The sequence below is a fragment of the Rutidosis leptorrhynchoides genome, chromosome 5 (genome assembly GCF_046630445.1).
Source record: "Rutidosis leptorrhynchoides isolate AG116_Rl617_1_P2 chromosome 5, CSIRO_AGI_Rlap_v1, whole genome shotgun sequence".
Lineage (NCBI taxonomy): Eukaryota > Viridiplantae > Streptophyta > Magnoliopsida > Asterales > Asteraceae > Rutidosis > Rutidosis leptorrhynchoides.
The window spans coordinates 34,788,388-34,806,696 of record NC_092337.1 but is presented as its reverse complement, the minus strand read 5'-3'; the positions used below and the strand labels follow the sequence as shown (position 1 = coordinate 34,806,696).

The 18,309-nt window shown below is 34.8% G+C and overlaps 1 long non-coding RNA gene across 1 annotated transcript; it reads right to left on the bottom strand.

Moving 5' to 3' along the window:
• Positions 1–5,256: 5,256 nt before the first annotated feature.
• Positions 5,257–11,331, bottom strand: LOC139850735 (uncharacterized). The gene is made up of 3 exons (XR_011760115.1): positions 11,200–11,331; positions 10,834–10,932; positions 5,257–5,333 (listed from the first exon to the last, which is right to left on the bottom strand). It is a non-coding gene; the product is annotated as an uncharacterized lncRNA (long non-coding RNA).
• Between the last annotated feature and the right edge of the window lie 6,978 nt (positions 11,332–18,309).

The window sequence follows — 18,309 nt, the reverse complement described above, 5'->3', positions numbered from 1 at the left end:
GAGTTTTTAAAACACGCTGTCACAAACGAGCCTATTGATATTTATGTTGTCAACAAAGTTAGAATGCTTCAACCCGGACAAAATCCACAAACACACCGTCTCCAACAAAACCTAGAAACACTCCAGCCCCAACAAAATCCACAAATACACCATCTCCAACAAAACCTCCGAATACTCGAGTCTCAACCAAACAAACAAACTCACCATCTGCAAAAAGAACAAGATGAAATACACAATTCTGAACCAAACCTCGAAACACACCATTTGGAACAACAGCTGGCTGAAATACCACCTCCAAACACAGAAGAATTTGACTTCTTCAACCATGGCGCCGAGAACGTGTGTAAAATAAAAAAAAATAGAGAACCCGTTTACACCTGTTGTTGCGTCTAGTGAATCGGATGAAGCAAGTGACGAGGAAGATGAAGATGAAGAAGATGAAGAAAAACAAGATTTATTCTGGAATACGCCAACTCTACACAGTCAGCAAGATGAAGAAAACCCAAAATTTACGACCCCAATTCCAACCACGTATCAGGTATCTGATTTGGTCAAAGTTCGTCAAACGTTTTAGAACAAGGAAGAATTCTTAAACCAGCTATTTACAAAATGCCTTGAAAAAAACTTTCAAATAAAGCCTGTAAAGTCGGACAAATCTCGGTACACCGCTAAATGTGTGTTGCCAAATTGTGAGTGGAAATGTAGTGCATACAAAATAAAACACACTGAAAACTTTATGGTTAAGAAGTTGCATGACGTTCACACATGCTCACGCACATAAATTATGGGAATCAATAAACATGCTACTAAAAAGGTGTTGGGTAGTATTCTTATGGATTCGTTCAAGGCTGCTAATCGAGAGTATAAACCAAAAGATATACGTGATGATGTAGCCAATCGGTTTAGAGTGAGCATATCATACAATCAAGCATGGAGGGCCAAGTGTCAAGCAATAGAGATGTTACGTGGCAGTAGTGATGACTCCTTTAGAATGCTTCCAATTTACCTTCATAACCTTAAGATCCACAACCCGGGGACCATCACCAATTTGGTTACTGACAAAGAAAATAAATTTGTGATGTGTTACATGTCCATTGGCGTAGTTGTAAGTAAATATATATTAGAAAAACCAATTTTAATATGTACACCATACGCAAGGACGCAAGATACATCTTGCGCCTACAAGTACATTAGGATGCAAGTCACACCTTGCGACTGGCTGTAAAGACGCAAGGACGCAAGCCTTCACTTGCGCTTCGTAGGCGCAAGACAGAAGAGTGTGTCTTGCGCCTTGCGCCTGGTGTGTAAGTCATCATGGATAATATTTGATTTACTGTGAAAATTTCATGCAGATTCGATCATTTGTGCAACATGTCCGCCCGATAATCATCGTCGATGCTGCACATTTAAAGGGTGGGTACCTGGGTACTAATTTAGTTGCTGTTGCGATGGATGGCGATAATGGAATTTTGCCATTGGCTTATGGAATTGGTGAAGGCGAGACAAACAGTGTTTGGTCATGGTTTTTTGGCAACCTAAGAGATCATTTAATGAGTTATGGTATGGTTGATCGTATGTCAGAGATTACTTTTATTTCTGATCGTGCTGCTTCAATAGCACACGGCATTGCAAATGTGTTTCCGGAAGCGTTTCACGCTCATTGCGCACGTCATTTATTCATGAACATCAAAACTAAATCCAACAAGATGAAATTCTTCGAATGGCACTATTGGAAAATGGTTAAGGCTTACCGTGCGTCAGATTTTCAGGATCATCTTGATGTATTTCGAAGGAGATTGAAAGCGTCTTATAAAGTGCTATGTGAGGATGGTATCAATAGATGGTCCAGAAGTCAATCTACTCATATTAGGTATTCATACCTTACAAGCAACAGTGTAGAGTCTATAAACTCTCTATCAAGACATGCTCGTAAACTACCCGTTTGCATGTTGTTCGAATTTTTTTGTTGTTCAATACAGGATTGGTATTTCAAACATCGCAACAAATCAGTTAGTCTTACTTCACCGGTTACTCCATATGTTGAACGTAAACTAGCTAAGAGGACGGACATTATAGATGAGATGAAAATATGAATATTTAGTAGAGACACTTTGTGATAAATGTTTTTATTTTGGCGGGAAAACGCTCGAAGAAGTAATATATAACAATTATCGTGTTTTTCGAGCATATGTTGAGTTTTTAGCTATTGGGGTTTAGATATTAGGGTTTAGATATTAGGGTTTAGATATTAGGGTTTATAGGGTTTAGATATTAGGGTTTAGAAATTTAAGGTTTAGGGTTTAAATTTAGGGTTTAGATTTAGGATTTAGATTTGAGTTTTTAACACGAACGATTTAGAGTTTAGAGTTTAGGGTTTAGGGTTTGGTGTTTTGGGTTTATGAAATAAACCCAAAACACCAAACCCTAACCCCTAAACTCTAAATCGGGCTAAATTTTACTTCACAAAACATGAAAAAAAGACGTTCATATTCTTCACGAACAATATTATCTTGAATGTAATTTTTGTCGATCGTTTTTCCGCTTAAATAATGACATTCATCACGAAGTGTCTCTTCTAAATGTTCATATTTTCGTGTGATCTTGATGTCGGAAAAAAAAATTCCAAAAAAACCGAATTTTTTTTTTTTTTGCTTCCCCCCGATTGGTTACTTCCCCATTGATTCTGCCCCTATATATATATATATATATATATATATATATATATATATATATATATATATATATATATATATATATATATATATATATATATATAGGGATAATTATTTGAAAATGTATCGAACTTTCACCAAATTCCTATTATATGTATTCAACTTTTAGATATCATATTGTATGCATTTAACTTTTAAATCTCTGCTATTGTATGCGTTTAACTTATGATAACATGTAACTTTCAGGTCACTTCAATTACTAAATTACATCATTGGCCCCCCATATTTGTCAGATATTGCTTAATTAGTTTTTTCTGAACAAAATTACATCATTCATCCTTCTTCAATCTTCACCTTCTTTCATCTTCTACCCTTCTTCATTTCTTTCACTTTCATCTTAATTTATTTTTTAAGTTTTAAATCCCAAATTTTATAAATCATGACAAAATTTTATTATTCAAAAAGATAAAATAATTTCAAACTTCTGAAGCAACATAGTAGGCCTTTTTCTAACATAAAATAGTAGGCCACTCAGGCCCCATCATCATCTTCTTCAGACATAAGGCTCGAGCTTATATCTGCATCCAACAATGAAGTTGGTCTCTCCACCACTATGCCTAGTGGTCTAGTGGATAACAGGATAAGGTGCATCAAATTTGTCAAAAAACATGCCGCTTTCTGAATCATCCGGTGACATTTCACATTCAACGTAGGCAAGTGATACTATTTTATTCACAATTCATGGACCTAACGTGTTGTTTTTTTATTTTTATTTTTTTCATTTTTTTTTTCATTTTTGAGTTTCTATGGAAAGTCTTTTAATAAAACAAAATCCCTAGGAAAAACGACGTATAGCACTCCTCAATTTCCTATATCCCCAGAAGGAAGACAAAACGAAAACCTTAGTAAGCAAATTTATTTTTGTTGTACAGGAACAACAAAAAATGAAAGCTGTTGTGATTGCTACTTACAAATATAAAAGTGTTCATCTTCTTGCTACTTACAAATCAATTCATGACCATCTTCTTGTACCCTCTTTTAAATTATATCTGTATTATATAAAAATATATTTATGCATACAATATAAAAGTTGAATCCGTTGGTCCCTGTTGATTTATTTTATATATATATATATATATATATATATATATATATATATATATATATATATATATATATATATATATATATATATATATATATATATATATATATATATAAAATACAGATATAATTTGATTTCAACGCATAAGAACACTAAGGTTGAATTCTAAACAATCTAGACATGTTAAACTATCATTCAATCATCATTGGCATCAATATAATCTCAATTAAACATCACAAGCAAAAACCCCAAATTGTGAAGAACCCTAATTTTCTATAATCAAAATTGATGTATGTAATCATGCAAATCATATATTAATAAACATCATAATAACATCTCTAAACATGGTCATGAATTGACCCTTAACCTCCTAACTCTCTGCAGCGATTGGGGGTCTTGTAATAGAAGGTAAAACGGGTGGTGGTGCCGCCAACCTTGCACTCCACATTGGAGTGTTATCTAAATTGTGAAGAGCCCTAGTTTTTTGGAATCAAAATTGATGTAAGTAATCATGCAAATGCATATCATATTAATAAACATCATAATAACATCTCTAGGCATTGTCATGAATTGACCCTTAACCTCTTGAGACTCTGCCACGATTTGGGGTCTTGTAATAGAAGGTAAAACGGGCGGTGGTGCCGCCAACCTTGCACTCCACATTGGAGTATTATCTGAATCGTCCATTGGTGGTGGTGGTGGTGGTGGTGGTGGTAGATTCTCAACTTCAATAATTGGCTCAGTGTCAACGAAAATAGATTGGTGACTCTTCAAAATTCTCCGATATGGTTCTCTCTACCCTTAATCGATAATGCCCGTGATATGCTTTCTCCGGTTCGAATAATGGACTAGTTATATCTTCTTCGTTGTTGGAACGAAGTTTCATAAACCGTACATAACCTTCAATCACAACAACACAAACAAACGGTTTCCGCACAAAAATAGCAAATAAAAGTAACTTTTGTAAGAATGAATTCTCACAAAAGGATCGAACAACTACTAGCAACGTTTTAAAATCCTCGATTTGAAACCCCTCCCCGATAGTGGCGTCAAAAAGTTTCAATGTGTGTGCGATACACACTAATAAAAACAAGATTAACACTTAACAATTATCCTAAATTGAAGGGGGTTTTGATAGGGATTTAATATTAAACTAATCTTGCAATTAACAAATAAAGTAGAGTAAACGAGAATTATCAATTAACTAAACGTCTCCACTTGTTTGATCCACTCTTAGTATTGGATTGCCCTTTAACACTTTGTTACCCGTTAATTATTCAAAAACATAAAGTTCCAATTTGATTCGTCAATCTTCACAAAACCTTAATCGATTAAAGTAATTAACTAATGTATGCTTCCTTAAAAGATCAAACTATGTTTAGGTAAATCATTGATATTTGACCTTAAGTTGGATTTACATAAACTCTTCAATCAAAACAATCACTTGAAATGACTAAACACGTGTATGTTTAACTAAAAGCCTTTTGAAAACCAATTGAAACCAAGATGCAATCACTTGAAATCTTTTTATCAATTGTCTAGATAACCTTATGATGCTGAAGCAAAAATCATTCCACAAATCAAATCACTAAGATTAGTCAAACAACCTTTGTAATTAAAATAAGCTTAAAACAAAAGCATAGCAATTGATCTTTCAATCAAACACAGTAATCCAACTATTAACTCATAATTTTAGGGCAAATCCATACATAGAGTTTCAACAAACAAATCCATACATCGACTGGGCAGTCTGTTGGTCGATTGTGTTAGTCTGTTGGTCGATTGTGTTCTTAACGAGCAGATCAGAAAAATTTGAGTTTTGAGCCTAAATTGATCTAAACGCCTGTTTTGACCAAAAAACTCAAACCTTTACGTTAGGAACGTATGTACCTAGGAATGTATAAAAGCACGAATTTGACAATCTAGGAACGTATGTACTCCGGCTCTGAAACCATTTTATTGAACGTAGTTCTGGATCTTAGAGACAATCTAAACTCTACCCTAGGACGAAAAACAAATGACAATCGAATAAACTTAACTCTCGGGATTGATTATATCAAACGTAGATGTGAAAACTAGATTAGATCGACGCCTAAAAGCGAATATTCAGTGGGAAAATGATCAAGCATAGAATAGAAGTGGCAGGTTCGGTCCATGCCTGACAACAATAAAGGAGGATTTAAGGGTCATTTGAGTTAAACTCTCCGGTTATTTATGGCTCGGGATTAGTACTTAAGGTTTATGTTCGTGGAACGTTACTTGTAACCGTGAATAGACGAGATGATGTGCTATGATTCTGGTAGCACGGATAGATATTGCGTTATATGAGTAGCGTAGAGGATTCTGTTTGTCGCACCTTGATACTAAAAATAGTATAGCAACAGAACTCTTTGCTTATTGGTGCCACGTATCATGTATCACCCTTTCCTGTCTGTGCAGGCCTGCCTATTTGAAAAGGGGACCCAGGAACAGTACTAGGTACTTTATGTCGGCTGTCTTTTTCCTCATTTCGTGTTTCTTGCGCCGAATATATCCAGCGCAATTTTACTTGCGCTCGAATACTTGCTGGGATATCGTTATGTACGACGCACGCGTGGTGCACATGTGATACGCTATGCGTGTCATTAGTAAGTGTTGTAAAAGGCTACAGATCAACAAGACGGACGTAGGGTGTGTGTTGGACCTAAACCCGTATATATATTGCCTGCAGCGACAGTTGGTCGACTGACTCTGTTAGTCGACTGTCTTACATAGTCAAACGACTATCAACTTACACCTACGTACACCAATCTATCGACGGTGTCTTCAGTCGATCGATTGACTGTCACTCGCTCAACTGGAAGGTCAGTTTAACTATTGATTTTAAACATTCAATAGTCAACGCATAATATTACAAGTCCAACACTACATGGCTGAAATAAACTTATAAATACAATAGAACTAGGAATTACAAATATGCACTAACACATCACATATTAGTTTGTGTATCATACAACTACTATGCATAGAGATAGAGCTTTGTTTGTGGTCCCTGTTTACTGAATTTAATAACAAAAACATACTACTGGGTTTCTTTTTTTATCAAATATAATAGAAATTGATCCAGAAGGAGATGATCATTCCGATATAATCGTAGACGTATTAGAGAACGAAGTAAAGATTACATTTGATGAACAAGCAGTTATGAATGAAAATGTCGCACCAGCTCATGATATGGACGAGGATGTCGACATTTGTGATGAAAATGACTTGATTGTGTTTGCTAATGAATTGAAAATACAACTTCAACATGTTCATGCTGACGACGGCAACAATGGCAGTCACAATAGCAAAAACGTTCATGACCATGATAACAATGTGACTATTGGCTGTCACAATAGCAAAAACGTTCATGACCATTATAACAAAGGCAGCAACAATGGCAGTTTTCAAGCTGATTCACTTTTTAGGATACAATGCTCAAGTCATGGAACGAGCTAATTTGATTAATGGTGATTATCATCTGGTGTAGATTGCAGAGGGGGAGTTGGATATTTGGCTGGACAATCCAATAGATTTGCGGAAATTTTCCCATCAACTTCTCTTTTTTCATTAGGCTTCTTGTTAAGAGATGAGAGAAGAGGAGAGAAGATGATAGATGTTAAATATTTACTAGACTTAGAAAATGATGTTGTTAGAAAGTGGTGCCAGATTATTTCCCAAGTATAATTAAATACATATTATCCTCATTTTTATCTAATTCATTTCCCATTTCCCAACGTGATTAGCATTAGACGAAAGGACAATATATTATTTTATAAACCCAAACCATTTAACGCTAATCACGTTGAGAAATGGGAAGTGAACTAGATAAAGATGAGGATAATATGTATTTAATTATACTTGAAAAATAAACTGATACCAGTTTCTAACAACATCATTTTCTAAGTCTAGTAATATTTAACATCTATCATTTCATCTCCTCTTTTCTCCTCTCCTATTACCTAGTCAAGGACGCCTAATAATAAGCCTAATGAAAAGAGTTGAATGTTAATGCGAAAATTGTCGCATCTACATTAAATCAATTGGATTGTCCAACCTAGTTTCCAATTCCCCTTCTGCAATCCACACGAGATGATAATCACCATTAATCAAATTAGCTCGTTGACCGACTTAAGCATAGATATCCTCAAAAGTCGAATAAACTTGAAAACTCATTAATATATAATGTCTAGTCATCAATCCATGTGGGTATGGACGATGACAAAGCATTGCATCACATTTTTAACATGGTCATAAACGTTTTTGCTTTTGTGACTGACATTGTTGTCGTCGCCATTGTCGTCGTCGTGAGTATCAACATGTTGAAGTTGTATGTCCAATTCAGTATCAAACACGCTCAAGTCATTCTCATCACCAATGTCGAATCCCCATCCATATCATCAGCTGGTGCGACATTCTCATTCATAGTTGCTTGTTCACCAAACACATGCTCTACTTCGTTCTCTAAAATGTCTACTATTATATCAGAACGATCATCTCCTTTGGATCCATTCCAATTAAATTTGATCAAAAAAATAAAAAGGAAACCAATAAGATATTATGTTTTTGTTATCAAATTCAGTAAATAGGGACCACAAACAAAGCTCTATCTCTATGCATATTAGTTGTATGATACACAAACTAAACATGTCATATGTGTTGATGCATATTTGTAATCCTTAGTGCTATTGTACTGGTATGTTTATTCAATCATGTAGTGTTGGACTTGTAATATTATGCGTTGACTATCGAATGTTAGTTTATAATCGTGAATGTTCGAAATCAATAGTTAAACTGACCCAGTCGGTCGATCGAGTGAAGACACCATCGATAGATTGGTGTAAGTCGGTGTAAGTTTATAATCATTCAACTACGTAACACAGTGGTCGACTGACAAAGTCAGTACATCGACAGTTACTGTCAACAGTATATATACGGGTCTAGGGTTACTTTGTCATGTTACACACCATATACAACCCTATGTCCGTCTTGTTGATCTGCAATCTTTCTACAACACTTACCCACCGAATATTGGCTTTTAGCCAGCGATGTAATGTAGTTTTCACATCTAGGTCTGATATAATCGATCCCGAGAGTTAAGTTTATTCGATTAATTACTTTGTCCTTTGTTTACTGCCCTAGGTTAGAGTTTAGATTGTCTCTAAGATCCAGAAATACGTTCAACAAAGTGATATCAGAGCTGGAGTCTTTGAAAACAATCATTTTTTATCAAATCAAAGAAGTTTATCAATTTTTGATGAATCTGCTAAATACAGCCACTTTGGTAGCTAGAAGTTCGGAAGCCGAGCGAGAATCTGCTAAGTAGAGCCACTTTAGGCTTTCGAATTGAGCGCATCGATTTTCTTTTAGGAGAACTTTGCAACAACAACCAAATGGAGGCTAGTAGGAGTGGTACATTTCATTTAGGATTTATATTTTTGGATATTAGTATTTTTTTTTTTTTTTTTCATTGTACGGCAAAATTTTGATATGTAAACTTGTGGTACATTTATGCCCGACTATAGTATGATGAATGCTTTATTTAAAGGATTTAATTATGATATTTGGTTTATCATCTTAAAATGTCTTAGCGTGAATTAACACTATTATATACGTTTAAAAGTTAATCATCATAATTATAATTATAAATCTTATTGCATGTACTTTAATTGTTTTGAAGGACAATGCCTCCAAAAGCCATGATCATCGGAACAATTCGACAACTGGTTGCCTCAAGTGTAGCCGTTGTACTAGCCGCAGTCAACAACAACCCTGGAAACACTAAAGGAGCCACTAATCAAGGCAAGACTAATACTGGACTGGATGCTTATGTCGGGTGTTCATATAAGACTTTTATGAGCTTCAAACCCCAAACCTTTAGTGGGCCCGAAGGCCCAGTTGAATTGACTAGATGGATCGAAAAAGCAAACAATATCATGCTACAGAGTGGTTGGACTGTTGTACCCTATAATCCCTATCCCTGGGCTCGACTGTTACAACGACCTTTGCTTTCATTGTAGAATTTAGATTTCTAGCATACGCACTTCCGACATCAACATCTGCATGGTTTGCTTCCATTTTGTTCCATCATTGGTAACACCTGATTCTTCGTCCACCAATGTTTTCTCACACGTGAATAGCTTCCTTAAACTTAACTACAATTTCACGTTTAACATTTGATGTAGGTAATTGAAACTCATAAACTAAACCATTGATTAAAACCTCAACCGAAGAGACCGACAAGCTAAAGGGGGGATTAATTTTCTAAACTAGATCACTCAGTTTGTTGTAATTCACCACTTGTCTCTCATCGATTAAGCTGATGAAGTAAAGCATATTTTTAACACACTTTTAGTCTACGGTCCATATATACTCTTATTGCTCCGTTAAATACGAAGATTATATATACTAACTAGAAAAACATGGATTCTAAGAGTAAATCCACACGTAACTGAACTAAATTTACTCGCATTCCCGATTACAATCTACATGTTCATGAAAACATCAAAGAGGTAGTTTTGAAACATTACTTTATTTGGCTTAAATGCTACTGCAATTTCTAGTGTGGATTCGGTTGATTATCATATAGTTAAAGATGAGGTGCATCTTCTGTTAATCAAGTACAATGACGCTTATGTACAAGTATGTTGCTTTAAATTCATGATTCATAAAATGGTCAAAGTTGTTGAAACCTTGCCATCTAAATCTTTATAAGATGTATACGACCTTCTACATTGCTTTTAGTAGATTAGACTAATATAATAAACTTGTTCTTGTAATCAAGTTTATATGATTAGTTACGACTAAACATTTAAGTGTGCACAAAGATCTTTGAGTTTCAAGTTTCAACCAAACATGGATCAACCCTTACTCTGTAACACATCTAATAAAGTTTATGTGCGTGGTTGGGCTTATCCTTGTTCTTGACTTTGTTAAATGCATACCAATCTTAGTAGTTTTGACCCATTATCTGACCTACTAAAAAATGAAAATTGGAAGAAGAAAAAAAAAAGGAACAAAACTAAATATACTTACACAAACATATAACAGCTCTGCTAGACTGCTACAGCTCTCTGCAATTTTCGATCCCTGAAATCTTGTGACATAACGAGAGGAGAAATGCCCCATTCATCCCTAAAAATGAAAATGTCGTTATAAATAGTACAAAAAATATTTGTAGCCGTAATGGATAAAAAAAAAACTAATCAAGCAAAATTCTTGATGCTAACACAGTGATGAGGAACAACTATGCGTTGTTGTTATTGAGGCTATAAAACAATGCGCATACAGTTAATTATTTCATTTCATAAAAAATCAGTACAGCCTTCATATCCGATTTTAAATGATTGTGGACTTTAGATATCTTTGACATATATATTTATTAAAGTATAGAAACATTACAGAAACAGAGATAAGTTGTATCGGTCGTTCACCAACTCACGACAACAAATCCAGTTGTAATCCGGCGAAAATTAGACATCGGCGATGATGTCCGATGATTTATTTAAATCAAGGGTTATGGTTTTACACGTTAGTATTTCCAAGAAGAAATGCTTTTTTAAGGGTTTTCTGGAAGATGAATGCAGCTAGGGTTCGTGAGAAACGGTGAATGAACTATTTAAAATGCTAGGGTTTCTTGATCTAATGAGTTTGGGCCCTTTTGGGCCGGATGTTAATCGTTAAATTTTATGAACGGGCTTCTTTGATTTTAGGATCAAAGTAGGGCTTATCACCTTTTTGCCCATTTTTTTACCCCTTTCTGAGCTGGAACCCTTATTTTTTTTTTTGAGAATTTGCCCGCGCAAGTCGCAAGGATCATTAGTCCTTGCGCCCTTGCGTCCTAGTGTTAATAAATTAGGTCAAGGCGCAAGGTTTATGACTTGTGTCCTTGCGGCTTTGCGCCTTGCGTCATATCAGAATGGATTTTTCCTGATTTCTATATAAGATTTTGTTAGATTTTTTGTACCTTTACGGATAAGATTATGTACCTGTGTATTTATTGAGGCTAGAACTCCAGATTAATCATTTCATTTCACTTCATTTCCAAAAAGATCATGTCATTAGAGCATCGTTAAGGTACCAACTTTTATCTATTTTTTCACTAATTTGTATCTTAATGAGCTGTAGTAATGATGAAGCATTTGTTGTTCATGTATGTTGTGGGGGTAATTTTGAATTTGTTAACAACATACCTATGTATCTGCCTCTTGATTGTTTTAGAACCAGATTAAAACTACCACTTGCTCCACAAAAACCAATAAATCGAAGAGTATTGTTAAAGAAAATTCTTAAAAAAATTGAATTGCCACCTAATGCACCTGTTTCGCTAAGATATATTGATAATAATCATATTTTTGATATTACTGATGATCATGAAGATTTTTTTGAGTTTTTAAAACACGCTGTCACAAACGAGCCTATTGATATTTATGTTGTCGACAAAGTTAGAATGCTTCAACCCGGACAAAATCCACAAACACACCATCTCCAACAAAACCTAGAAACACTCCAGCCCCAACAAAATCCACAAATACACTATCTCCAACAAAACCTCCGAATACTCGAGTCTCAACCAAACAAACAAACTCACCATCTGCAAAAAGAACAGGATGAAATACACAATTCTGAACCAAACCTCGAAACATACCATTTGGAACAACAGCTGGCTGAAATACCACCTCCAAACACAGAAGCATTTGACTTCTTCAACCATGGCGCCGAGAACGTGTGTAAAATAAAAAAAAAATAGAGAACCCGTTTACACCTGTTGTTGCGTCTAGTGAATCAGATGAAGCAAGTGACGAGGAAGATGAAGATGAAGAAGATGAAGAAAAACAAGATTTATTCTGGAATACGCCAACTCTACACAGTCAGCAAGATGAAGAAAACCCAAAATTTACAACCCCAATTCCAACCACGTATCAGGTATCTGATTTGGTCAAAGTTCGTCAAACGTTTTAGAACAAGGAAGAATTCTTAAACCAGCTATTTACAAAATGCCTTGAAAAAAACTTTCAAATAAAGCCTGTAAAGTCGGACAAATCTCGGTACACCGCTAAATGTGTGTTGCCAAATTGTGAGTGGAAATGTAGTGCATACAAAATAAGACACAATGAAAACTTTATGGTTAAGAAGTTGCATGACGTACACACATGCTCACGCACACAAATTATGGGAATCAATAAACATGCTACTAAAAAGGTGTTGGGTAGTATTCTTATGGATTCGTTCAAGGCTGCTAATCGAGAGTATAAACCAAAAGATATACGTGATGATGTAGCCAATCGGTTTAGAGTGAGCATATCATACAATCAAGCATGGAGGGCCAAGTGTCAAGCAATAGAGATGTTACGTGGCAGTAGTGATGACTCCTTTAGAATGCTTCCAATTTACCTTCATAACCTTAAGATCCACAACCCGGGGACCATCACCAATTTTGTTACTGACAAAGAAAATAAATTTGTGATGTGTTACATGTCCATTGGCGTAGTTGTAAGTAAATATATATTAGAAAAACCAATTTTAATATGTACACCATACGCAAGGACGCAAGATACATCTTGCGCCTACAAGTACATTAGGATGCAAGTCACACCATGCGACTGGCTGTAAAGACGCAAGGACGCAAGCCTTCACTTACGCTTCGTAGGCGCAAGACAGAAGAGTGTGTCTTGCGCCTTGCGCCTGGTGTGTAAGTCATCATGGATAATATTTGATTTACTGTGAAAATTTCATGCAGATTCGATCATTTGTGCAACATGTTCGCCCGATAATCATCGTCGATGCTGCACATTTAAAGGGTGGGTACCTGGGTACTAATTTAGTTGCTGTTGCGATGGATGGCGATAATGGAATTTTGACATTGGCTTATGGAATTGGTGAAGGCGAGACAAACAGTGTTTGGTCATGGTTTTTTGGCAACCTAAGAGATCATTTAATGAGTTATGGTATGGTTTATCGTATGTCAGAGATTACTTTTATTTCTGATCGTGCTGCTTCAATAGCACACGACATTGCAAATGTGTTTCCGGAAGCGTTTCACGCTCATTGCGCACGTCATTTATTCATGAACATCAAAACTAAATCCAACAAGATGAAATTCTTCGAATGACACTATTGGAAAATGGTTAAGGCTTACCGTGCGTCAGATTTTCAGGATCATCTTGATGTATTTCGAAGGAGATTGAAAGCGTCTTATAAAGTGCTATGTGAGGATGGTATCAATAGATGGTCCAGAAGTCAATCTACTCATATTAGGTATTCATACTGTGATGACCCGGAAATTTCTGACCAAATTTAAACTTAATCTTTGTATGATTAACATTTCCGACACGATAAGCAAAGTCTATGAAGTTGAATCTCAAAATTTTAAACTATTCAAATACTCTTCGATTGTTCTCAACGATTCGCGAACCATTATATGTAAATAGATACATATATATACTATAACTTGAAAACGTAACAAAGTTTTAATTGCATGATACCGTACATTAAACTTATTGGTTTATATATCTATTTGAATATATATGATTTCAAGTTATTTAGTAAACGATAGTAACATTCGTTTATTGATTCGATTGATATTTAGATAAGTTAACTAAAGCGTTTAAGATGAACCAGTAAAACACTAATTTGCTACAGTGTTTTCAATTTGCCACATTACTCAAAATGCTACAGTGTTTTCGAAAATCACTATTTCGAAAATCACTATTTTCGAAAATCCACCTGAGTTCTGAAAGCAGTGTAACCGGAATGAATCAACCAATCAGTTATCACCAATTCTGGATGAATTGGGGATGGGTTCGTAATCAACTTAATCAATGGAGACAAGAGGAAGGCGATCCTTTCCACCAACCGAATTCACCTCTTAGTGAGGAACCTGAGGCACTTACCGGCGAACCCGTTCGAAACACTATCTTTACCCTCATTTCTAGGATATTTCGCAACGATTATATGATAACTAGAATTTTAAACTTTATTCATCCTCTCGTACCAACCGCCAATCATCCCGGAATAATAGAAGAAGTTAACGAGCTTCGCGCTCGAGTTGTGGCTTTGGAGAATATGATGCACAATTTGCAGGCATCACAGGCAGCACCGGTAGCACCACCAGAACCAGCAGCACAACCAACAACGGTACCAGTACCACCAACAACAACATCCGCACCGTAAACCTTAACCTCACAATCTGTCCCACGAGTATCAACCTCATACGCACCGTAGACACCGAAGAATACTAATAACCATAAACGATGAAGTATTAATTCATAACTTCATTAGAGAAATATCCTGCGACGATTATGTAATCTTTAATATAGAAGAGATTATTCGTTTCTAGTTCCAACCGAAAATCAAATGAGTTTAATAACTCATTAAATCTATATTACATCTGAAGGAAATATACATACATATATTTTCATAAAGATTGTAATTGAAAATCCTTTTGTACAAACTGTTAATGATGAGAATATTTTAACGGGTAGGTAATACCCTAGAAATATATAAATTCCACATTAATATGTTACACTATACATTCTTCAATTCTGATTCAGCAATCATTAACTATACTGCTCAAACCTATAGATATACGTATCTGTTCATCGCAGAATAACCATTTTCATTCAATTTCATATTCTGATTTCGATAGATCAGAATCCAAGTCAAGATTAAACGAAAAACATCACTCTTAGATTCCTACATCTTTCAAAACCATGCTTCAAAAACCATGCTTTGAATTCAGAACAGTACTAGAACATCATATGATTACATTTTGCGTTCAAACCCATCGAAATTCTTGGAAACACTTCAACTAATGAACAAACGAGAAGACAAACCAACTACACGATATCTACGAGAAGAAAGATTTGTACTTATAATCATATATCTGGAAAGCTCTCGAAACCTATGTAAAACTTTAACACGTATCTGTGATAAATCCTTCGGCATTATTATTACTGAAAATAACCTTGCAATTCCTTTTTAAAAGTATCCAGCATTATCACCCATTCAACTAGTCAACGACCACCTTTCAGACTTATAACTTTGGCATATACGTTTTTGTTACTGGGGAACCTTTTATGTTCCACCATATCAGCAGTAAATGTACCAGCGACTCCGTCACTATGCTATTTAAATCTCTCCAGAAATCACTATATATACATTGAAACCCTATCATGTACTCATCCACATCTTGTAACAATAGTTGCCGTTCCAACTATCGGGAATTTGCAATCAGTATTTTGAAATCTTGCAGCACGTCTACGCCAACAGTTATATGTGTACATATAACGTCTACCTCCTCGAATTACATACTTCGAATGTGAAGTTTCCGAAAAACACCCCAAACTATGAAACTAGTTCTCTGAAATTGGAACAATGCTGATGAAGCAGCAAAAACTGTAAACGACCTTAACAGTCAAAAGTTTGATGATAAAGAATAGTATAGTGGTAAAGCTGAGAAAAAGAGAAGGTTTGAAACTGGAAAACGGATTGAGCAAAGTATGAAGGAGGGCTGTGGATAAATCACAAAGACTAAACCTGCCTTCAAAGAATACAAATGATTCAGTATCTGCTGAAGTCATTAACGAATACCTTGCTACTAACTCAAAATCCGTTACGAACAAATCTTCTTCATCATTCTTCGATATTAGAAATTCTAAGATATCATCGTATCTTTTATTATAAATATCCTCGATATTTCTGAAGATATTTTCATAAGCATTCTTATCTGAAATCATTCATCTCTTCGTGCTATCTGTATTACATCATAAAAGAAACTATTTTAGTTTCTAAATTCTGAAACCTTCAAGTTTAAAATTTGAATGTTTTGAAGTAGTGTTGGGAACTGAAGCATGAATTAGTATAATATAATGACACTTGATCAACGTGATTATATTACAGTAAGTCATGCTGAGTTTCTAATGGAACGTGATAAAGGTTCCAGATCATACCTTCATCATGAACCATGTTACATAACTCTTTCATTCTATTTAACCTCTAAACATATCAAGAAAATATTTTTCTTGATGATTCGGTCTTTTCCAGATATTCTGGTAATTTGACAAATCAATATCATGCCATTACAATTTCTTTCTTAGAACATTAACTATGTTCATTCCGAAATGTATAGCTACGAATTCTGGACCATTATTCGCTTGACTTAAAGTCGGGAAGAGAACGAAAGCATGAAGCTCCAAAATATAATGGAAAATATAAAGCCCGAAAACAACCCCGAAATTACAAACCGTGTATATCAATGCGTATAGCAATATAAAGACACGGGAGAATGAAAAACAATATAACCCCAAGGTAATAGTAGAAGAAGATAACCTCCTCTGGTGGCAGATAAAAAAGAAGAATGAATGATATGATAGCCAAGAAAATATCAAGAATCAGAACTGGATGAAGCATTTTCACAAATCTTTTGTAAGTATGAAATAAGGAAGAAGATTATAGGAATGGTGAAAATAAATGAAACGGAAGTGGTCAATTTATAAGCGAAATATCAGACATAGCAATCGAGGCAGATTACGCATTTAATCAAAGAAAATCCTAATTTCCGCAATTTTATAAGTGAAAACATTTTTATTGTTAGCCATGACGACCTCACTCAAATTTCGGGACGAAATTTCTTTAACGGGTAGGTACTGTGATGACCCGGAAATTTCTGACCAAATTTAAACTTAATCTTTGTATGATTAACATTTCCGACACGATAAGCAAAGTCTATGAAGTTGAATCTCAAAATTTTAAACTATTCAAATACTCTTCGATTGTTCTAAACGATTCGCGAACCATTATATGTAAATAGATACATATATATACTATAACTTGAAAACGTAACAAAGTATTAATTGCATGATACCGTACATTAAACTTATTGGTTTATATATCTATTTGAATATATATGATTTCAAGTTATTTAGTAAACGATAGTAACATTCGTTTATTGATTCGATTGATATTTAGATAAGTTAACTAAAGCGTTTAAGATGAACCAGTAAAACACTAATTTGCTACAGTGTTTTCAATTTGCCACATTACTCAAAATGCTACAGTGTTTTCGAAAATCACTATTTGCTACAGTGAAATTGACTTTGCTACAGTAAAAATTGACTTTACTACAGTAACTTTGCTACAGTAAACACTATTTTAGTGAAGAATGACCACGATACTTAAATGTATAAGTTATATTTCATAGAATATAATTTAGTGAAGAATAAGCCTAATTATTGACAAAGGTATAGGCGGTAAAACGTAAAATGCTAGTTTTCTCAGTGTACGAAACCACGTTCGAAAAACCGGAACCGGGACATAAGTCGAGGGACGACATACGACTTATCGGAACAAAAATTACAAGTTAACTATGCACGTGAATTTAATATAATATATAATTAATTATATAAATTAAATATATTATATTATTATATATAATATAAAATTATGTCGACAAACAAGAAGTTAAAAATTTGTGAGCTGTCCCAGGGTGCCATGCGATCGCATGGCCTTGAA